This window comes from Sebastes fasciatus, chromosome 15, assembly GCF_043250625.1.
Source record: "Sebastes fasciatus isolate fSebFas1 chromosome 15, fSebFas1.pri, whole genome shotgun sequence".
NCBI lineage: Eukaryota > Metazoa > Chordata > Actinopteri > Perciformes > Sebastidae > Sebastes > Sebastes fasciatus.
Genome location: NC_133809.1, coordinates 10731340 through 10756222, shown reverse-complemented (window position 1 = coordinate 10756222; position 24883 = coordinate 10731340). Strand labels below are relative to the sequence as shown.

The 24883-nt window shown below is 41.6% G+C and overlaps 1 protein-coding gene across 6 annotated transcripts in view; it reads right to left on the bottom strand.

The window, feature by feature from the left end:
- The window catches only part of ppp2r3a (protein phosphatase 2, regulatory subunit B'', alpha), a 73183-nt gene that overhangs the window by 43319 nt on the left and 4981 nt on the right, over positions 1 to 24883 (bottom strand). The window contains exon 1 of one of the 6 annotated variants that reach the window (XM_074661452.1): positions 19047 to 19470. The exons of 4 other annotated variants lie outside the window; for them this stretch is intronic. The gene's annotated coding sequence lies outside the window, so the exon portion shown is untranslated. Of the gene's footprint in view, positions 1 to 18771; positions 19002 to 19046; positions 19471 to 24883 lie in introns of those variants that run through there. One more of the 6 variants, XM_074661453.1, reaches the window with a different exon arrangement.

Genomic DNA, 24883 nt, shown 5'->3' with positions numbered 1-24883 from the left:
AGGGAACCAGGGCGATGACAACTTCCTGGTTGGCCTACAAAAATACGTCATCCCTGCAGCACTCTTATTATATTATCCGCATAAAACAGATGTAAAAAACACTTAACCAAATATAGGCCTATTGGAAAAATAGCAAAGCCAATCCCATTGAGAATAAATATGTTTAACAGCAGAGGAGTGTAATCTAGTAAAGATTTATCAGCGGTACAAAAATAGCTAATATGACAAATTAAACGGGGTGAACAACACAATTAATAATGAGGTGTTGAGTGTTCAGGCGCACTTAGAGCCCAAAAAGGAAGAGAAGTAGACCAAGACTAGACCGCATGGAGCCAGAACCAGACCATGTCCCAGACCCACTGCTGGTCAGAGCTGAATGGCTTGTTCCAAAACGTTCTGGACTCAGACATTCCCCAGATACCGCAGTGTTTTTTTTACACTAACAGACATCATTCAGAAGTAACGTGCACTGCGATACACAGACTCACTCACACACTCACTGAAAACAAACTGCAACACCCGTGGAAATGAAGTGACAAGATGATGGATCTGCCAACAAGCAGCTGATGGTGGGACACATCGGCGGTGCAGCCAGTTAAGTCGAGATGTATGGCGAAGTGTGTCAAGTTTGGCATGACAGGCTGTGAAATGACAGCATGATGTTTGTACACAAACACACAGAGAGAAACTACCGAGGGTGACTCAGACAGAGGAGAAAGAGAGAGAGAGAGAGGAGATCGAGCAGACATCGCCATGACAGATTTTGACGACTGCCTGCTGTATGATTTCCAATCACTTTCTCATAGTTATTGAACTGATAAAATGCAAGAGGTCCAAAATCAAAGCTGCAAACTACATAAAAACCTGCCTTCAAGGAGAACAGAGGCAGTTTGTTTTCCTGTTCTTCTTCCCTTGCATCTATTTCCTCATCTTTACATAAACATAAAGGTTATTAATAATATGCCGATTAATATAATTATGCGGGTAATAAGGCGGCTTTCAAATAAATTGTGTTCTTTTAATAAGGGTAGATTTAAAGTCAGGCTCTAAGGAATGTTTTTTTTCTGTGCATTATCATCATTATATTTTTTCAAACTGTTGTTTTTGTCATGAATACTTTCACAAGGACGATTTTTGGGGGTTTTCGCACCGCAAATAAAAGCATCAACCAATCACGCTGTGCAGAACGGGTTGAGTTGTGCCTATATTTATAAAACGTTGTGTCTAGAAGGTAACCCCCAAGTTGTGAAACTCTTGCGAGATGGTTAAGGTTAGGCATTGACCTCGAATGGTTAGGATAGGTCGTCGGGCAGCGAGTCTTGCGAGTGTTTTTGCACATTTTCGCAGCTTGGAGGTTACCTTCTAGACACGATCTTTATAAAACAACAACTTAGAGGCTCCATAGTCCGAACACTGGTCCGAACCAAGACGACAAACTTTATTACTCCTTGACCTTCACCTTGACAGAGGCAGCGCAGACCAAATCCACTCCTTCCGTTCTTACCTTTCACAATAAAAGCCCTAGACATATAATATTCACAGGCGAGTATTTCACATTTTCGTGTTGTTTATTCGTCACAAGGTTGAAAATATTTCAGGAAACTTTTTTGTCTGTTGTTTTTAGTCATGGATTTGGACGCTATCCATAAGAAGGATATTTCTAGTTTTTACACCATATCAGATGGAGTTTCGATTTTTAATGAAGAAGGACAGCTGGAACATAGCAAGTATATAAAATACTGATGACTGTCTTAAAGAATGTCTAGAGTTCACATCTTAAACACCTCCGGCCTCCCTGGAAATGTAGTCTGGACGTCCAAAAGTAGCCTCTTAAAGACGTCTCAGTGTCACGAGAAGACATATAAAAAAACTTTCTTTCCCGCTCCCCTTAAAGACGTCTTCTGGACGTCAAAACATACCATCTTTCAGACATGTTTGTTCTCACTGTGAAGTTACATGTAGGCAGCAGGATTATGTGTTTATAAAGAAAGAAAGAGTGGAGATCTCCATATTTTAACAGAAATCCATATAAGAGCATGTTTAGACTGGAGAGCCGAAGCTAGACTAACTAGTCTGAGAGCTGTCTGTCTGTGTGTGTGTGTGTGTGTGTGTGTGTGTGTGTGTGTGTGTGTGTGAGTGTGTGTGTGTGGACTGCTGTCCCTGTCCATCAGAGGGTCACATGAGGAGCAGATTAGGGTTTCTAACCGCAAACCCCTGTCGCCATGGCCCCATCGTCACAGAGAAGGTGAGGAGAGTCATCGTGTTCCGAACCACCACTGACTCACCCCTCCTTATCTCGCCGCCATGCACACGAGTACGCCGAATGCACACACACAGAACCACATCTAAATCAGGACTTTGTGGCGCAACCCATCTCACACGTTCGTCATCCCTTCTGCAGCTTCAACATCTCGACCAATCACGTCAGTTTGAGCCAGAGCAGATGAATGCCATCAAGATAGAGCTGCATATGATTATTTTCATTATAAATACTGATTATTTTCTCAATTAACCAATTGATTGTTATATTATAAGAGTCAGAAAAAAGCCATTTTGATTTATTTATGGATCTAAAAAAACAACAACAACCTTGTCTACCTCAAAATGACGTTCCCATACAACAGAAGTCTGAGTAGGGAGGAAGTCGGGGTGGTGGACTTCCACCCAAGAGACCGCTGTTGGTGTCCCGCGTGAAACTGAAAGTCAACGTCCATGGCTGAAATATCATAGCAGACGTAGTGATTTAAAGCCAAACCATGATGTTGTTTAACTAAACCTAACAAATTAGTTTGGTTGCTTTTTTTGTTGTTGTTTTTTTTCAATTTACAACATTAACTATGTGTTTGAAACTGTGACCTTAATCCAGGACAATCCAGTTTAGTTGTATGTGAACATAATTTTTAGGAGACCCAGGGGCTGAAAAAAAAAAAGCCAATCCAAGGGATAACATGTTAAAATGAGAACACTTGGTCCCAAAATGTGAAAAGACACACAATTAAACAGTAAGACTACAATCTTACTAAATAAGTGCAAACTAAACAAAAAATACATACACAGCAAAAACAGTTAAATAGCAATTTCAGTCCAATTTCATTAATAAGCCATCACCTTATTCCACAAAAAAGCTCTGACCTGTCTTCTGAAAGTCCCTCTTATTTATATCAACTTCATATTTAATGGAAAGCTACTCCCCAGTTCAGCACCAGTATGTAACAAGAAGATATTCAATGAGAAAAAGCAGCAAATCCTCACATTAGACAAACTGGAATTAGGGAATGTTTGACGTATTCGCTTGGAAAAAAATGACACATCTTCTGTTAATTGACTGTTTTAATCATACTTTTCCTTTAATACCCTTTGATAAAACAACAACAACATGTGGCAGATACAGTATCTCTACTAAGTCTTCAAGACTGAGGTTAGTAAGACTTGCTTAACACTTCACGCTACATGCTTTTTGCTGACCATCGGGCCTCACCAACCCTCTAATCAGGATTTCCATGATATATGCTGATGTGGCAAATTTGGTCTAAGTCGTCCCAACAGTAATCTAAATCCTCCCTACTGTTAGTGGTTTCCATCTACCTCTAGGACCCTGACTCAGTCTGCTTCTTGTTGTCTTACATGGGGACTACTCATAAACTGGCACGCCAGGCCTTGCGGGTTTTTATTGAAAGCCATAAAAGACGGAGACGATGTCATCTAAACCATAGTTTTGAATTTGAGAAGTGAAATAAATCATCTTAATCATTTGGTTTCTAAATGTTTTACCGTATACAGTACAGTTTCAGCAGGACCGGGTATGGCGGTCTGCGGGACCAGCTGTCACTTTAAGCCTGTTAGGGGGGTATTTACAACCCTACATACAAACAAGCCCATAAAACTGGACTCCCCTCACCTCTCCCTCAACTCTCCTCCCTCTCCCTCCTATTAAACTTGAGGCTGCACACAACCTCAACTGAAGGAAAATTAGTGGGAACAACAGTAAAATCACAACTTGAAAGATTTAATTGATATTAAACGGGATTCATTATAGCCAGGGATGAAAGAAAGACTTAAAAAAGTAACTGCTTTTGCTTATTTATAAGCCTAGTTAACCCTATAAATAAATATATAGCACAAACACACATGAAAAACACATGAAAAACGCCCAAATCTGCCTCTCTCTTGCTCTCCCTCACACACACATGCCACATCCGCTGTTACTGGGTTATTTTCTTCCCCAGTGTTTAGAGTCTATTCTTGGACTTGTGTTTGTGCATGTGACCCCCGTCGCTGCTCACGGTCAAATGTCCGGCTGGCTTTTCATCTCAGGGTACAAATGTGTGCACGTCTGTGAGTCTCACTGTCTCTGAGTGCGTCACACACACAACCTGATCCACAGAGACGGGGCCCATGTTTGCACCTTCTGGTCCATATCACCACAGGCCACCACCAAAATCTTCCCTCTTGTCCTTTTCCTTTTACATCCCAGTATACATGCCTACAATCTGCACTCGAAATTTCTCCTATTTTCGTCCTCCCATGCACACTCCCTCTCCTCTTCTCTCTTAATCAACACCTCTTTAGTTTTATCCACTGTGAATCACACCCCCCTCCGGATCCTGAAAGATAAATACCGACAGTATCCCCTCTCCTCCTTTGTGTACTCATGTTTTGCTGAGGTTTTCCTTGACATTTTATTTAATCTGTTTGAGACATCAATGCACACCAGCAGGGTGTTTCATTCGCTTGCCCATAAAGCCTCGGTGTGTGCCAAGTGCATACAGTCTCCGGCTGGGATGTGGGTTTAGCCGAGCATGTGGCTGTGTGGCGCTGCTGCCGCTATAAGCCCGAGGTTTAGGTCTAGACTTTCCTAATGAGAAGCAGCCCTCTCTTGTACAGCACGCCACAGTCAAAGTCTGGGGTAATACTGTACATACAGGAATCCACATGGATGCATGCGAATGAGCAGAAAAACATACATACATAGCAAGAGAAGCCGGTGTAACCAGCTGTTTGCGTGTTCAAACTCAGCCGAGTTAAAGCTTAAAGGGACTGTTTGTAAGAATCAGAAATGCTTGTTAACAGCGACACCTGTGGCCGTTAAGTCAATGAAAGTCAGCGTCGGGCTCGCGCTTGTGCTCGCTCTACATAGACATGAACGAGCATCGCTCAAAACAGTGAGGCGACACACGTCCGCTAAAACCACATATCACTCTATATTTCAGCTGCTTGGCAGTAATGTTAGCTGACCAGACGAAGGTCTCTCCATGAATCAATGCTGATCCTAGTGTTGGCTTTTCCTGCTTCAGCCTCCCGACCGCGGCCGGAGGGAGACACCGGCACCCGGTCAGAGACGATAACGTTTCTGGCTGCGGAGCCCCGTTTCTTCACAAGACACAGGAAACCTCTGTTGGTCTGGAGGAGGGTCTGCAACCAGATTTAGTAAATCACTTTTTTTTTAAACTAGCTAGTAGTTAACTTTGGGAGGGCATTGCAGATGAAGTCGTTGATTTCAGATTAGCTGGTTAAACCAAATCTAAGTGAGCAAAAGGGAGGAAGATGAAGGAAAAAAAGAAACAAAGTTTTCAAAGCTGCTACTGCCTCAATAAAAAGGTGTGGAAGCTGAGATTTAAATCAAGAAGCAACAAGTTAAAGAGAAGAAGAGAGAAGGAGGGCAGTACAAGTAAAGACAGTGTGAACAAAAGGTAATAAGAAGGCAGAGTAAATCCTAAGTGGCCGCATAAAAAGAGAAATGAGCATAATGTACTATACGACGTAATGAAAAGAGCTTGTTTGTCCATGCAGGTTAGAAAACTGGGTTTGGTCTCAACAAAGATTCAAAGCAAACATAAGAAGTGAAGGAGAGGGTGTTTTTCCTGGATCCTAAATATAGCTGCAGGCTGTATTTACGTGTATCTACAGTGAGTGTGTGTGTGTGTGTGTGTGTGTGCACATCTGTTTGTAATATGGCTGCACAATAACAAAGATTTACTGCACGAGCTGACTCGAGTATGGCTTATTAAAGTCCGATAATGTCAAACCAGGACTTAACAGAGGGCTAGAGGAGGCTACCTGTCTATGCTGTCATTACACACACACACACACATAGACACATACGCAAATACACACACGCAGCTTCTTGACAGGCCGCCCAGTCTTGTAAGCCAACGTTTACAAAGTAGACCGAGCATGGTGGTGATCTCATATGAGACAGCGCTGTGTATAAGGAAAGTATCTGCCCTGGGGCGATATATATCCGCACACACACATGCATTTTCTTCCTGGCTTGTTTCTGTCACCTGGAGGCTGAGGAAAACAACAAGACCTTTGGTTAGAGGCCAGCAAGTCAAGAATACAAAGACAATGGCTGCAGCACGTATGACTCACCGTGCCACAAAGACACACACGCGCACGCACGCACAAGCACACAACCTCCCTTGGGTTAGGCTTAGAAAAGAACATTCCCTCATTATAGCAGCAGTTCAAAGGCAGAGTGGGAGCACTGTGCTGTTACTATGGCTCTAACTGGCTGCAAGCCCTGGACCTTCACACCGACTACTGTCACAATTTATCATGCTAACACACTGACCAATAGCCCGGCAAGTCACACACACTGTAACGCTGGCTGGCCAACAGTGATATCAATTATAGATCACTGGATCATCAGTAAGTGGCAGGTCACGAGTAGAGTAAGTTCCTTTATATAATATACAGTATAGGTCCTTTGAAGCAGTGGGGGAGGAAGTATTCAGATCCTTTACTGAAGTAAAAGTACTAGTATCACACTGTAAAAAAAAATACTATGTTACATGCATTGAAAATGTTAGTTTAGTAAAAGTATGCAAGTATAATCAGGAAAATGTATTCAAAGTATTTAAAGTAAAAGTACACAATGCAGAAAAATGCCCCCTGTGGCTGTTAAACTATTATATATCATTATGTTATTATTTACTGTTGTAGTTGGTTGAGGTGGAGCTCATTTTGAACTATTTTGTATAGGACTGCAACTAATGATTATTTTCATGATAGATTAATGTGCTGATTAATTTCTCTATTAATCTATTGATAGTTTGGTTTGTAAAAATTCTGAAAATAGTGAGGAATGCCATCCCAATTACCCAGAGCCCAAAATGACACCTTGTCCAACCAACAGTCCAACCCTCTGAATTATTACACATACATTATTATTATTATTATTATTAAAAGGAAAAATGGAAATGATAAAAGTATTTGCTAATTAATGATCTGTCAATTCACTAATTGACTATTCAATTAATCATTTCAGCTCTATTTGTATATACTGTTGGGTAGTTTAGTTTATAACACCAGATTTTATACATCTTCTAGTGAAGTAAAAAGTAAAAAATTTCCCTCTGAAATGTAACGGAGTAGAAGTAGAAAGTGGCACGTACAAGTACCTCAAATTTGGGTACTTCAAAATTATAAATATTTTAAGACAATGAGTCATGAAAAAAACATGAACTGCAGACGTAATGCAAACATGGAAAAAATTACAACAAACACAGCCTAAATATCTGGAGCTGCTTTTTTAAAAAGGTCCAATGGGAGTGAGTTCCAGACCTCAAAGGCTGATCAGCTTTGGTTTCAAGTCTGAGGCGATACACTCAGTGAGCCCGGCTCAGAGGACTTAAGTGGTGCACTTGTGATAATAGAGCTCAGAAACATACTGTAGAAGGTCGCCCCCGCCATGCACAGCTCAGAGAGTGAGAGAAAGGATTCTTAATTGATTTCAGAGTTTGACGGGGAGCCAGCAGGAGAGAAGCAAATTTGCATTTGAGCATGGAAGTTCATTTTTGACCCTTAGGAACAAGTATCTACTGTACATAGAACTAGAATTATATGCTCATGATCCGTAGAGACTTACGGTATAACTGACATGTAAGGCAGCATTTAACACCAGGGGAGGGAAAAAACATTTAGGCTTTATCATTATGATGACCTAAACCTCAGGTGATGCTACTCTCACCACTACGTACTGTTACTGTGTGACTTATGCCTAATTTATACTTCTGCGGAAAAGATTGCGCAGAGCTCCCGCAGAGCCGCAGTGATTGTTTGCGCAGAAACCAGAAGTTTGATTGGACATCGGAGCCGGGAGGTGGCATTTCAGGACACAACAAGAACCTTATTAATTTTAGGCACAGGAGCTCCTTTGCATCATCCAACTCTTCCATGATTTTTCTGCCAGCCATGGAGCTGTGTTTAACTATTGCATCACGGCTGTCAAATAAATCAAAGGCCTGACAAAGGATGTGAAAACCGCGAGTCCAAATCAAAAACAAATTACATGCTATGCTCAATCCGCCGCAGTAGTATGTATGCCTGGCGTGCGCCAGAGGTGCCTGCAGGCAATGCATACTCTACATGTAGGTGCACAGCCGCAGGAGTATAAATCAAGCGTTACACGTTATAAATCTACTCCAAGAGCTAAAGCAGAGCGGCGGGCTGAACCTGAAAAGACGGTATGGACTGGATTTCATCATCATCACCACTACTGTGAGTCACTATGAAGAATGAGATGCTTCGCAGTATGTGGCTGTGTAAGGTAGGTCAGAGGGAGGCCAGCAGCCTTGTTAGCCCTGCCTTATCTGGAGTGGTGCAACACACACACACACACACACACACGTACTCGTAAGAGGCAGCACACAAATCTCCAACAAAAACCCAAGTCAACTCCTCATCTGCCTCAAATCCCTCATGCGTTTGGTATGACGGCATGCCGTATGCTGCTGGGAGGTGTCGTTGGCTCATATCTCAGCGCGCATGTATGTGTGCGTGTGTGTCTGTTCCCATAAAAGTTGAAGGGGGGGGGAGTAAATTATGTCAAGTAGGCGTGTGGATGTCTTTCTTCTTACCATTAGCTGCCAGTAAATACTATAAATGTAAATGTGAGTGTGTGTGTTTCCATATAACATGAGCAGGCAGCGCTCACACTGTGATTCCAAATGTTCCAGTCAGAGTTACTGAGCTGCTGCTGGCAGACAGAGGAGGCAGACACACAGTCATCCCGTCGGTATACTGCCAAGTCTTCCATGTGTCCGCGTCGCACATCTGTTTGCCGTTACACACACGTACGCAAACGCACACACACTGTAAGATGCATTCAGTCACAAACGCAAGACACACACTGACACCTACGCTAGCACAGTTCGGTGCAGAGAGAGAGAGGTTTATAACGCCCACACAAACCACCCGCACAAGTTCACGGACCAAACTGACAGGACTGGCTGAAAGGAGTGTGTGCATACTTTTGCAAACCGCTCATGGACACATTAAGTCACATTCGAATGCTTGAAAAGAAAAGAAGTATAATAATAAAAGGCTGTATATCAGACTGAATAAGATTGGATCCAGACCTTTTTTTTATTGCATTAAATGTCCTCTATACGATATCCAGAGCATTAATATAGCAGCAAAACAACTATTTGCTATGTAAAGATATAGAGGAGTAATGTCTACCTGAGCAGAGAATGAAGTCACTCTCCCTCTGTGTGTGTTGTAATCCGAGCTTCTCCTTGCTTTGTTGACATTGCTGGGCCGGCTGCATGTGCCTTTTAATGCATGTTAGACGTTAGTCTCTTGTTTTTATTTGAAGCACATTGAGTCTACGCCTGTCGTAAGAAATGTGCTATATAAATAAAATTTGATTTGATTTGATCTCCTCCATCCAACCAGCAGACCGGCACCTGCCTGCAACAGATGAACCTGGAACAACATAATCAATACTTACACCTGAATATAGTAAATAATCATTCTGTATATCTATCTCTACAATTTCCGTTCTCAGAAAAGAGCAACAAGCCATGGTTACTTCTTCAATTGTATACCTGCCATCTTGCCTTTAAGTGGCCCTTTCAAATCGACAATCTCGAGGTCTAATTCCCCACCACTGGAGATGCACACACACAAACACACACACACTTGTGATCCCCTCAGGATTTGGCTCCACCAGCAGCAGTGACAGTGTGACTGTTTCGGCCTTTGAAGTCAGGAGTCAGTAAACCTCTGGGAAACTGGCTTCTTCGCCCCGTCTCCACCCCTCAGTCAGCAAATAAAGAGCCGCTTCCCGAAAAGCCTCATTATGAAGTCAAGAGAGGAGCCTCAAGTTATAATGATCCATTCAAAAAGCCTCGGGCCTTTGTGTCAAGTTAAGTCCAGAGATTGTTTCATCTTTTGGCTCATTTCAAAAGCATCAGTCATCCGTCCGTGTCTTTAAAAGCTTCCCATCTCCTCAACTCTCTCTTTTCTCCCAGTGACACGCTGCACTGTTTGGGATTAAGACTCTGGGTTTTAGCAGAGGAGATATTCAGACTTAAAAGAGTGGAATTGAAGAAGTCCATCACGCTTAGTGAGACAGAGAGGAAGAGAGAGACTTTGACATATTGAGGAGAAAGAAAAACTCCACAGACTTGAGTTAAAACACCTTTTTCCCTTATAGCTCCTCACATCCACACGTGTTCACTCAAAAACACAAAGATCCTCACGCCCAACATCGCCAGCAACACGTCCACGTGGACGAAAGACCGAGCAGAAGAGAAAAGGGCAGAAAAGAGTAAACATGTGTCATCTCTTCACCTCAAATGTTAGTCTCTGTTTAGACAGTAGCTTCTCTTTTTACCCTTCCAATTTTCAATCCATCATCATCGCGACACCAAGACGGATTTAGGATTCTTGCAACATGACTTGTGACTTATGAGGAAGCAGCCCCACAGTGTGATTAACATGCTGTAGGTGTATGTTGCATCCATAGGAGGAGGAGGAGGGCGTACAGAGGGCAACGCTGGCGCCCTGAAGTGTGCAGCCTATATATAAGTCGTGACGCCTGAGGGTAGAGTAGCCTGCATTCCCCTGATTCAGCCTAAAAGATGGATACCTGAGATACCTTCTCTCACTGTCACTGCCTGGCCAGAGGCTGAATCATAACGCTCAGCTTCTATCGTCACCTCCTTCGCCCTCTTCTACCCACGCATGCCAGGAAATGTGTCACTTGATCCCCATATCTTTACTGGACGCAACAGAAACAAATGGAAACAGGGTTGGACTGTTGCATCATGTGGATGGACGGCTGTTTTCGTCCTTTAATTGTAAAAATAGGCTTCCACATTCTAAATACTAAGGCTGTCCTCGACCAAAGAAATTCTTAGCATGCTAACAAATGATTTTATTGTGTTGAATCTATTCGTTGATTTAATCGACAGATCTGTAAAACTGAGTTTCTCCACAAAGAATCATACAAAAGCACCACTTTAAATCTTGTGTTTACCAGAGATGTGCTCATAAGTTTCTCGGAAATAATTCATTCAGCATGAAAAAAGGCATAAAAAATGACTAATCGACAAAAGAAGACCAAAACGACCTAATAGTTCAGCCCTACCGAACACAAAAAAGTAGTGCAAATATTTTCATCATCGATTAATCTGCCAATTATTTTTTCAATCAATCGCTTGGTCTATAAAATGGCAGAAAATAGCAGGAAAAAATACAGTTTCCTAAATGTTCAAATGTCTTGTTTTGTTCGACCAATAGTCCAAAAACCCAAATATATTAAATTTACCATGATATAAAGCAGATTAAAGTACCAAATCCACATATTTTAAAAACTGGAAAATGTTAGGCCTTTTTGCTCAAAACATGACTGAAATAATTAACAGATTATCAAAATACTTTACATTCTGCTATGTGCATGCCTGGTTAATTTTGATCCCATATAATCATGAAAACTTTTACTTGTAATGTTCTACAGGATCATTCAAAATAAAGCAGGTGACACAATGTGGAAACTTACTTTTATCTGCTTTTACACATATGGCAAAATATGAAATTTAGATGTTTAGACGTCCCTAACAAATACACAATTTTTTTCATTCAGTGTTAATCAGTGGTTCCCAACCTGGGGGTCAGGACCGCCACAGTGGGTCCCGTGATGATTAACTGGATAAGAAAGGAGAAATCTTTATTTTTTTTAAAAATATTTTTTGATTTTCCCCTTACATTTTTTTTTTCGCTTGTGAAAACCTGGATCATTTTACCTCTAAAAGATATTCAAATAATGAAAGAAAATCTCTTTTTGGTTTAACTGGTCGTCACTGGTAGACATATGGAGTCACAAGAAAATAGGGAAGCAATGACTACGTTTACATGCACATGCCAATATTATTTGGGTTTTAGGAGCATTGTTTGGTCATGTATACACGGCCCTTTGCCTGATTACGTCCAGCTCTGTGCATTGTACACAAACCAACTGGCCAACAGTTTGCAGAGATGCATGCCCAAAAGAAAAGCCCACATTTCTGGTCAGAAGAAGAAACAAATTTACTTTTTAAACATTATGAAAGACTTGGATATCAACAGGTTTTAGCCCACCACCGGTTATGTTAATTGGAGTATGCACGGTTGCATGTAATTAGGAATATTAGTAGGAATTAGTCTTTTTCAGAATAAGGGCAAAATTTTGCGCATGTAAACGTAGTCAACTTAGTCACTGATGTATGTAATCAGCTCCTTAGCAAAAACAGTTTTTATGACATCTTCTATACTGATTGTAAAGAGGGAAGAAGGAGGCTAGAAGAGGAATCAAGGAAATAAGGAGGCGACTTAACAACAAAGTACCAAAATATTCCCTGTGCGACTGAAAGGGCAGATGACGGAGGAGGCTGAGGTCTATTTGTTGTGTGTTTTTTTTGGCTCCGCTCCACGTCTCTGAACTGCAGCTTTCATGTATTTGTGTGTATTTATATGTGTACTTCTGTACTTAGAGTATCTGATCGGAATATGGGATTTTCAGGCAGGAGCTTTTCTCCGTGTATGTGTGTGTGTGTGTGTGTGTGTGTGTGTGTGCTGTAATGTTTTGGTCCCAAAACTGTGGGAGTGCGTTTATCAACAACAGCACCAGCAGTACAGTCCCAGCCCGGGTCCCCGAGGACGCCAACACTAAAAGCCCCTCTGGTTCCCATGAGCGCACAACCCACGCAGCAGCCTCTCACTGGGTTGTGTAGCTTTCTATTGTGAAACTCAGTACAATGTTGCTACAAATAAACCAGTAAAAAAAACAGTTTAATCACAGCGTTACTACGATGAAATTACAGTATAATTACACACACGGGCCACATCAATGTAGTCAACATGACGTTGGTGCTGTCACTCTGTTTCTGCTTTAAAACTCAGCCTTTAATCAGGACGCAATCAAAAAGTACAGACTGGGAACACCAGGGCATATAGGGCTAATTTTACCTTGTATGTTGACATTTTAATGCACTGAGACTTCTAAACATAACTTTACTATTATAGTCAATCCTCATGGACAGTACAAATCCAAACAGAAAGATATTTTCCTTTCTGTCTTAATGAAATATATTGAGTTGTGCGTGTGGCAGGAGATATGTGGTTCATCAGGAGGAATGGCAGGAAAACACAAATCATCTTTACAAATCAAGATTTATGCCCTTCTAATGACTTAATGTTTGTGTGACATGGGAAAATTGTTAGGAAGAGAGAAACAAACAGAACAGGGAATCGAGCCAGTTCATGAGCACATTTACAAATAAAACAAGCCCGGATAAGATCCCCTGCATTCCACGGCACATCAAGATAATCCAGATATTTATCGTTGTATAATCTAGAAGAGCAGACTGACCCTCCCGGTTCTGCTAAACTCCCAATAGATAGTTACTGTAAGATTTATTCTCCATGACAGATGGGAGGACAAACATTTCAAACACTGAAAGCTGATACAAAAACACAAATTTAGGGTTAAGTGCCTCTTTTAAAAGAGGCACCGATGCAATTCACCAGGTCAGTATTTGGTGCCAATACTTCATTAAGCAGGTCAGGTACTAATCATGAGTTTCTATCTCAATGTCAAATATATAAAAGTTGCATTAATTCAGTCTCAGCATGCCGTAACTATCCCTGACCTAATGTTACCTCACATATAAATAATTCCAACGAGAAGCTTCATAAAATATAGTGGTGGTGCAGGGTGTCAGATATTAATGTAAAATTAAAATATAGGGGTTAAAAGGATAGGTTCATATTTTAAATAATGAAGTATGTCACTAATGACTAATGACACTGTCCTCAGACAGTTATTGGTATCTGTAACCGTTTATTCTAAGGCCCAGACAAACCAAAATAACATCAGAGTACTAGCGTTCGCCTCAAGTTGCCTTTGTCTTGGCCGAAAAGTTGCACTCGAACACACCGCAAAGACTACAGTCAACGGCCGACTATACTGTTGGAATGATCACATGAGATGAAGATGAAAAATGAGAAGAGCCTTTTGTGTTTTTCCTCCTGACTTTCCTCGTTTGCTTGCTTTCCTCACTTCCATTTCTCTTCTTGTGCACTGATTCGTTTAAGCTGAACAGCCAATCAGAGTGATTTCTCTCACCGACGGGCTTCAACATGCTGAATCAGCCAAAAAGCTTCCCGACACTAGGGGCTGCACGATTTAGAAAAAATATCTAATTGCGATTATTTTGACTGATTTTGCAAAAGCAATATGATTTGACATCATTATTCTCATTTTCATTGAAAAACATATCGAAATGATTATGGTGTGATTTTTGTGGGGATCTGTACCAAACAAAGATGTTTTCTTAAGTCTGCAGAATATGATGTGTAGGCTGCAGGACATCTATGCAACATGACAATATCTAATTTAAAAATGGTATTTTGACACACATTTCGACACTTTAACGAACATTGCGCCTCCTGCGATTTGAAAATTGCAGTAGGTCCCATTGCGATTTCCATAAAATTTTGATTAATTGTGCAGCTCTATCAGACACGGGACTGATAGGGTTAACAGTGCAGAACACACCACAAAAACTAGGCCGACAGACGCTTGGCCGTCGGCTTGGTGTGTCAGGGCCTTAAAGTGATTTCAAGGTAAGTGATGGAGGAAAAGATCCACAGTTCCTCCACGTTGTTCTACAATATTCCCTCTTTGTGTTCCTCTCCTTTGACTCCCCTCCAACCTTGGAAAAAGAAAGATGGCAAAAAAAAATTAACAAAGCCCAGAAAGCTACAAAGACAGCAAAACAGTAGGGAGGGAAAGAGAGAGGGAAAGAAAGAGCCAGTAGATTGAGTGTGCAGGTGATGTGGCCACAGCTGCAGCTGTACAACAAGCTGTCTTTGATTCACTGCAGTTCAAACACATAGCAGGAGAATCAGCTCACTGATGAAAGAGCGCCAGTGATATCAAAACTACCACATCTTAGCTCTCCCAGGTATGGGGCACTGACACACACACACAGAGAGTAACAGTGTGAGAGCATGAAGATATTTATACCAGCATTATAAAGGCAAGAGTGCAGCAGTTCCTCCACTATACTGTATATGGACAAATATTCTACACACACACAATTCCAGTCATTCAGTGACTAACGATTCTGGTGTTCCCTCCCTGAGGGGCCTGCCCTGTACCTGGACAGATGAGAAGTCAGAGGAAGAAGATACGGGGGGGGAAAAGTGAGGAAGAAAGCGTTGTCAGGGCCGTCTGATCCGATCAGAGGACAGATGAAGGAGATATAGAAGACAGAGAGATAAGGAAGGAGAGGGGAGGAAGGGCAGAAAGAAAGAAAGAAAGAAAGAAAGCAAAAGAGAGGCAGCAAAAGTAAAAATCAGTGAAACCTACCCGTCCTCAGTCCTTAAGGCTGATTCCAGAAAGGCAAAATAGCTGGGAGGAAGGGTGGGAGAAGCTATGTTTCCATCCTACTGTCTAGGGACTTTTGAGTGAAAAAACAAACAAAATGCTAAAATTCCTCATTCCCAACAGCTGGGCTTAAGTGAATAAACAGACTTCCTGAATGTAATAAAAAAGCATCCACAAGGAAAATGGAAAGAGAAGCTGTTATTGTCTTTTGATTGTCAGCAAATGTCGCTCATATTTCATCCAAAAAGCATCAATATTTCAATGCTTATGCATTTATAAATATCCATACAGCCAGATGAGGAAACTCACACGTGCAAGAAGCAACAGGTGATGTTTCTGGGAGGTTTTCAAAGACTCTGAGACAACATTACAAGACATTTCTGTGCCCTTGCATAATAAAGCTGAACCAACGCGACCGACCGACCGATCATGCCAAACCCATATCATTTTTAAATTGAATCCACTTAAAAGTCGGAAAACTGTTTTGCATGATTGGTTAGATTTGATCTAAATTGTAGCTTTGCTTTAACTCAGCAGAGACGGGTGAAAATGTCTCTGATGTCTCTCCAACACATCAGAAGAAGAGACAAAGAGGGAGAGAAAAAAAGACCCTTGTTAGAGGATTTCTTGGGTCTCAGCTCTCAGCACGACGCAGCTCTAACTACCGGTTGAAGTTACTCTCATCTGTCTGGTGTCGGTGCGTGTCTGTCTCACAGCAGGGATCCGGAACGGTCTGTAACCATGGAAACCACAAGGATGTAGCGCTCAGACTCATAGGAAGTGATGCTATATTATACCGATGCCACACACGCACGGAAAAACCATCTTCCCGTGATTAAAGTGAGGGAAAAGTCACGCAATCGGCGTCCTCAAGAGTCAGCTGGGACTTTCTGTTTTGTTGTTGTGAAAATAAACTTTTTTTTAGAAGGCGAGCTGAAGCTGCTTCACATCCACACAGCTGCTGTCGGCAAAAGAGCAACTCCACTAGAGTTGTTGAAGTTCAACGCGTTGCTCAAGAGCATCTTGACCTGTTTACTTTACGCCTGTTTACTTTCCTCGCCTAGACTTCCCCTCGCCTTTCTCAACCCCGGCAGTCTTCTGGTTATGAGCCTGCTGCATCAGCTCCAGTCACCCAACATAAAACTTCTTCCCTGGAACTCCAGGCCACAAAAACAAAACCACCTCCTTTATGAATTAGCAATCATAACCCTGTGCATGTTACGCAAGGTTGAATCTGTTATAGCTCTCGTATTTCCCTCCTTTTATGCCGCTGTAGACTACCTCATAAAGCAGAAATGCTGTGAAAGTGGGGTGAAAAGATTAAACGGTAATATACTGTATAACAGACATGATCAGTCAAGTCCAAATTGTGGCAAGCGTGTGTGGAAAAAGATGGATCATTTGGATTATATCCACTTGGTTGAGCAGAGGAAAGATAATGGGGGAGACAGGTGAAGACAGCAAAGAGAAAGATGGAGGGAAAGACAGGAAGAAAGACGCCGTCCAAAGTCACGGACGGCGTGTTCGTAGATATACCTATGAAAAGTAAACGCACCGTAATTTGTGTATGTCCCACGTACGTAATTCATGTAATCATGAACCAGGAAATATAAAGAGCAGCGAATGCCATATAAGTAGGAGATCTGGGTGGATGGATGGGTCAAAAAATACCAGACTTTCGCCCAGGAGACCAGCTTTGTGTCCCGTGTGAAACCAGAAATCAACGTTGATTTATGTGTCACGTAAATTTACAGAGGAGTTTTAAGTCAAACCACAATCTTCCTAATCCTTCCTAAAAGTTGTTTTGTGGCCTAATCCTAACCAAGTCGATCTTTTCCTTAGCCTTACTAAACAGTTGTGTTGCCTAAACCCACGGAAGTTGTTTCCTGTGAAGACGGAAGTTTATTTTGAAAAGACTGTGTGCATGTAACGAGTAGAAATTGACACGTGTTGTCATTAATGCATTAATAGAACTTGTGATTTTTAGGTTGTAGCTCAGTTTTGGAGCTAGAGTGAAGATACTGGCATCATATGAAACTAGAAATGAATCCATTGGTACCAACCATGTCATACTAGCTTGTTGCAAAGGAGGCTAAATAACGCTCCTAACTTGCGCTACATTTTGGCAAGGAAAAACTGGCATGGCCATTTTCAAAGGGGTCCTTTGACCTCTGACCTCAAGATATGTGAATGAAAATGGGTTCTATGGGTACCCACGAGTCTCCCCTTTACAGACATGCCCACTTTATGATAATCACATGCAGTTTGGGGCAAGTCAGTCAAGTCAGCACACTGACACACTGACAGCTGTTGTTGCCTGTTGGGCTGCAGTTTGCCATGTTATGATTTGAGCATATTTGCCCACTCCCATGTTGATAAGAGTATTAAATACTTGAAAAATCTCCCTCTAAGGTACATTTTTAACAGATAAAAATTGTGTGATTAACCGCAATTAAATATTTTTAATCAATTGACAGCCCTAGTTGAATCACTACATATTTACTTGATAGTGCCCTATATTTACTCTCAGGGGATTATAATATGAAGCATCGCTCTCCTCCGAAAGAGCTGCAAACACACACTTATGCAAACACAGAAAAGCATGCATGTCATGTTAAATATTCCCCTCTCATAAAATATACAAAATGAGCAGCTATGAGAGAAAAATGCAGAGCAGATCCACACAAGGTTTTGTATGAAATTATCTCTGGTTTATGCAGTTGCACTGAACTCCACCGTGCTGTGAGCAGTTACACACACACACACACACAAACACACGTAGCCACTAGTGGTCAGACTGGCAGGCAGGAGGGAAGCTTGAGTGTGCTGGGATCTGACCAGTTCACCGTATACTGCCTGCCAACAATCCACCACACACACACACACCACTGTTTTGTCCAACCACAGCCTCTGAGTGTGTGTGTGTGCACAAGTGAGCGGGAGTTTGACCTTGTTTTTTGTGTGCGTGTACCGCAGGCCTGCGTATCCATTTATACAAGTGTGTGTTCTCTGTGTGTTACAGTGTCCTCTAAGTATGTACGCATGGGAGTGGGGAGTTAAAGACACAGTATAAACAATGTAGGGACTCCCTCGGCTGTGTGTTTACTGACCGAGATAAAGGCTGTCATTCGTCTCTCACCGCCAACCTACTGTACTTCCTCCTCGTCCAACCGGAGAGAGGCAGAGATGCACTTAAGCCTTGGCAATGTCAGAGCGATCTTATCTTGCCAATAAAGCCTCTTGAATGGATTTAGATGAAGAGAGAGGGGAAAAACAAGAGAGGGCAAACTGGTGCAATGGGGTCATTTCCCCCCCCATGAGAAGGACTCCTGCCCTCCTCCTCTTCTTCTTCTTCTCCTCCCACCTCACATGTTAATGTACTTACAGCCCTGCAAAACCTTCACTCTGCCCCGAGATGCTGGGTGGCATAACAAACAGGAGCCTGAAATAGTCTCTCCCCGTTTCCCATGGAGGTATTTCCGTGGTAAAGCGAAATCCCGACGTTGGATCAAATCATCAACCCGCTTCTCTGTCTTTCTACTTCCCTCTCTCTGTGAGTTTCGCCGGATTACTGTCAGTCTCCGTCTGCCGCCTTCCCTTCATGTCTCATTCCTCTATCTCCCCAATTTCTCCGAATTTTTTTCCCCCCTCTGCCTGTGGTAGGCAGTGAGACGCATGGTCTACCCACACCAACCAATAAAAAAGCAGCCCTTTGCCTCTGTCATTTAGTCAGCCTGTCTGTTATACAGCTCAGGATGTTGGACACCTCAGAGGGGCAAAAAACACACAGACTGTCTCCTTGTGATGTCACAAGTTTGGATTCCTCATGACCTTTCCCGCAAATGGCAAGCCGTTTTTAACATTTAATAGCTAAGCTTGACTATCTGGAATTAACATTAGAGATGTCCACAATAGTATTTTAGTCGTAATTGTGACTAGTCAGAATTCTTATTCAAGATATCTATAACGTCATTCTGAGTAGTCAAAACAACAGTTAGAAATATCTGTAATTCAGTTTTGACCATCCTAAATAAACAGTTACAGATGTCTCAAATGTTATTATGACTAGACAGAATATGCTCATGCAAGGTTGGCCCAACAAAGCATTTGAACAGTGTTAGGAGAAGCTTTTGCTGGATAGTTCGGCAAAGTTGGAAAGATATTCCCAGATTCAAACTTCCCAGATCAATAACTCATAAGCGAAACGATGTTAAAACACAAACGACAGCTCTTTCTAACTGTAGTAAGGTAGACAACGAGCTACAACCCCATCTTAAACAAAGCGAGCCGTCCTCCGAGCTGGACACATAGTCGGGGACCGCTGTGGATAAGATAGTTAGAAAATGCCATGATATAGAAAGAGCTTGTCAAGGAATTTGTGGCGAACGAGCGCTTTGTTCACTAGTAGAGATTTGCAGCGTATTGTAGATATTTTGTCTCTGGACACACTTTATAAACCCATACGGCTTCAGTGCCATAGTGCCATCCCATCCCGCCCCCTTCTGACGTAATTACAGATATCTGCAACGTCATTTCTCCTAGTCAAAACTCTAATTCTAGATATCTGTAATTACATTTTGACTATCCAGTTTTAGATATTTACAACGTCATTCTGACTAGTCAAAAAATTTAATTTAAGACATCTAAAAAGGACAATGTAGATATCTTCAATTGAGGGGAATTAAAGATATCTTGAACTGGAATTCTGCCAAGTCAGAATGTAATTGTATTTATTTAAATCTCCTGCTTCTGTTTACCAGTCTTTTTACCCAAGGGGTTACTTGCACAAATTTACACCTCGAGTAAATGCAACCACAAGCCGACTCTATAAACTCAGAAATGCTATTAAACGCATCCTAATGCAGCCCAGGCTTCGTTTGCTTCCACTGAGAGAGAGAAACACAACAGAGGAGAGAAGTAATGAAAAGAACAGGAGGAGTAAAAAGGAGCACAAAAAAGCAAAGCAGTAAAAATATTTTTAGCTTCGGACTCATTCATGTCTGGAACCGGAGCCAGGAAGAACCGCACTGCCATGACTATGAATGGTACTGTTAGTTAGTTTCTTTCTCTTTCTCTCTTGGCAAGTGTCCTGCCACTGGAGGAATGCCTGGTTCACATTCACATGTGTGTGTATTATGTGTGTGTGAGTCTGGACAAAGAGAGCCAGTGTGGACAACAGAACACAATCAACCACTCAATGGATAGCTATTAACTCATCGCACACAAATGCACACAAACACTCGCACACACAAATTCCAGAGTCCACGGACGAGAAGCAGTGACATTCAGAGCCGACCGACCAATCGGTGCGCTTCTGCCGCAACCACAATGGAGCCAGTCAATGAGCAGCAGAGGATGATGGGAGATGTGTGAATCAAAGTGTCCGGCTCCTCATCCCTGTCTCACTAATCTTCCGTCCTCCTTGTTCCCAGGGTGGACCTCTCCGTGGTTAAAGGTGGTTAGAGGAGGCCAACGGGCACAGTCCACCTCCCACACACTCATGTATGAATCAACCCATTGTGGGCTGGGTTCCATTCCTAACACTGGTGCAGGGATTTATTGTGACAACCACATGCAACTACCCAGGGAGTTGTTTTTTTGTTGTTTTCTTTTTTAGCCCATGTTGGAATGGGCGCAGGCTAAAAAGAGGTGATTCACTATAAAATTAGACCATCAAGGTCATCAACCTTTAATATCAAAAGAGCTATTTATAGCCCAAAAAAGAAAAATATAAAAACGAATAAGTCTAATACAGTGAGGACCAAAGTGCAAATGAGAGGCCGGACACTAGACACTTGACAATAGGGATGTCACTATACCAGAAATGTAGTAGTCGATACCAATACTAGTGAAATTCCACAATACCCAATTTGATACCACGCTAAAAAACAAAAACAAAACAATAAACCCCATGTACTTCAACATAAACTCCTTTATTATTGTTTGCATATTTGCGAATGCATTATTAATCCCTGATGATCTGAATCAAGATTACATTTCAACACATCATGATAAAGTTATAATTTACCTTCGCTCAATACCAACACATTCTCATCCCAACTTGTCCCATGCCACTGCTTTGTCCCGCCCCTCGGCGTCACTTTATATTTGGCATCAAAACCACTATAGTTACTCTTGGCGTCACTAAAACTACTACGTTTGTGAAGTGAAAATTCAACTGAATGTCGTGAACACGGGACACGAACGAACAGCTGATTGTAAAGTGAAAGTGAAACTTAACACACGGGATACAAACATCGGTCTCCTGGATGAAAGCCTTGTGTTGGTTGGACCCATGCGCCTCCCCTCCCTCCTGCCCTCAGTGTGTCCTTTCGCTCTTAAAACTACAGTCGGTGCACTTCTCTCTGAGTGTTTACTGTTGCCGCGGATGGGTTTGCATTGTAGTTAATGGAAAGCCCGGTGTGTCTCATACTGGTGCTCAAGAGTGCCTTGTATCAAATGTGCTTTAATCTTTAAAAATCTATAAACTTTAATCTCTGTTTTACGGCCACAACTATGCACATAAGACCCAGAAGCTGTGATAAAATGGAATTCCTCTTTAACTTTGTGTAAACTTTAGATGTTGGTCTAGTAAGAAAACACTTGCCTCAATGAGATGCACATGGTTTTCACTTTTTACATGGTACTCAATATAAGTAAATGTTATAACGTATCAATATCAAGAAAAAGCTAAGATAATGACAGAAGTTTTGCCCACATCACCCACAACTACTTCAAGGCAGCTTACGGCTACCACCAAAACTGTCAAGTCGTCAACCTTATCCAACCTTCCCCCTGTAACAGTAGCCCACTTTTATGGTCTGCCACAAACCACGACATGCAAAAACAACAGGTGAGCTGCTCGTGACTTCACTTTGAAGTGTCTCCTCTTTCCTTCTCCCTATCTTTGAACTTCCCTTTGTTGATTTTCTCTGCGTCACTCTCTCTTTCTAAAAAACTTTCATACATTCCTCTATTGCAAAATTGGAATTGTGATATGAAGGTTACCAGTATGAGTCTATCTAAAACAAATCTGACAGGAAAGTTAGAGAATCTATTTGACTACTCGACACCTGATGGCAAAAGGCAAAGAGATAACCGAGCAGAGTAACCTCGGCTTATTGAGATGCAGCTCGCCCCCCCACCCCAAACACACACCCACACACACCCCCACTTCTCACTATCACACTCACACGTTCCCTGTCACGTCTTCATTTTTAGCAGCCGGCGGCGTTGCATGGAATATGAGACGACCACCCACACACACACACACACTCTCACACACACACATATGCTGCTGGGAAATGTGAATGACTGTGTCGCTAAAAGTGACGTGAATACGCTAAATACAATAGTGCCTTGTGCTGCAGAGATGAGTAGCTCTGTGTGTGTGTGTGTGTGTGTGTGTGTGTGTGTGTGTGTGTGTGTGTGTGTGTTTGTTGCACAACTAAAAGCAGGCGAGCACATGTGGGTGCCAAGAGAGCCACATAAATCACACTCTGAATCAATTAGAAAGCATAAATGTGAGAAGTCCTGCAGCAGTTGGTGGCCTGGTATACAGTTTAATGCTGGCTTGATTACAGACACACCACACCCATACAACACACACACACATCCAGACGAACAGCCAGACACACAGCGAGGGTGTGGGTGTGATGGAACGCCTAATTACACATGAAAGTAATCCAAAAATGAAACTTAATTAAGATTTTGTATTCTTCTGGATTCCTCTTTATGTGCATCTCTCTGTCTCTGTTAATCTTTTTATTACCCCCTTACGTAAAACACACACACACATGCAGACAAAAACTCTCCTTCACACACACAGCGTCTGTCTGAGTTAAACACAGTAGCAGGGAGTTGTCCTGACTTAACCAAAGAGGTGTGTGTGTGTCTGTCCTTTTTAGTTCAAACACAGTTTCCACCTCTGGTTATTTCGCTGTTACATAACACCATGTTATTGACTGCACTCCTTTTGTCTATGACCTTGCATGTCTGTGCTGGTGTTGCCTTCAGATTCGTAACATCTGGATCTGTTGAATTTATGTAACCAGGTAATTTCCGTGCTATTCTCCTCCTACCCTGATTAGAAAACGGCGATAGAAGGTTGTTTACTGGAACTATGTCTATAGATAGATCAGTAGTCAATAGATAGATAGTCAATAAAGACAGATAAATAGAGGTTAACCAAATTAGGGCTGCAACTAATGATTATTTTCATTGTCAAGTAATCTGTCGATTATTTTCTCGATGAATCGATAGTTGTTTGGTTTATAAAATCTCAGAAAATGGTGTAAAATGTTGATCAGTGTTTCCCAAAGCCCAAGATGACGTCCTCAAATGTCTTGTTTTGTCCACAATTTAAATATATTCAGTTTACTGTCACAGAGGAGTAAACAAACCAGAAAATATTCACATTTAAGAAGCTGGAATCAGAGAATTTTTCGTTTTTTTTCTTTAAAAAAATGACTCAAAATGATTAATCGATTATCAAAATAGTTGATTAATTTAATAGTTGACAACTAATCAATTAATCGTTGCAACTCTAAACCAAATATTTGGTCTTTTACTAGACTAAACTGTCCATGATGCCAATAAAGAGCTAAAAGACAGAAAAGGCTGACAGCATATTGCACTCTGCTATATGCTTAATTGAAAGTACATCCTGTGATTTTTTTTTTATAATGTCCAACAACACTCACAGATTTCTACAAAGTTCATAGATGTGGCATGTGCTTGAAAAAATGGCTTATATTATTCATCCATTATCAAATGAGTTGCAGATTAATCGACTAGTTGATCAAGAAATAATGACTTGATTAATTGCCTTATTAAAGGGGACATATCATGCTCATTTTCCGGTTCAAACTTGTATTTTGGATTTCTACCAGAACATGTTTTCACGCTTTAATGTTCAAAAAACACATCATTTTTCCCATACTGTCTGTCTGAATATACCTGTATTCACCCTCTGTCTGAAACGCTGTTTTAAAAAGTTCTCAAGCTGTGGGCGATATATTCTAATGAGCCTGCATGTGACATAGGACGGGGAACAATATGAATGACTTGTTGAATCACATGTTTTCTGATCTAGGCAGCCCACAAAAAAAAAACTGACTGTGTTGTCTTATTCCACAGTTTGTGGGTTGGTTGTGAGTTTTTCATGATGTCGCCTTTACCAAGATCAGGTAATTGGACAGACATGACTGATTCACAGCGTGG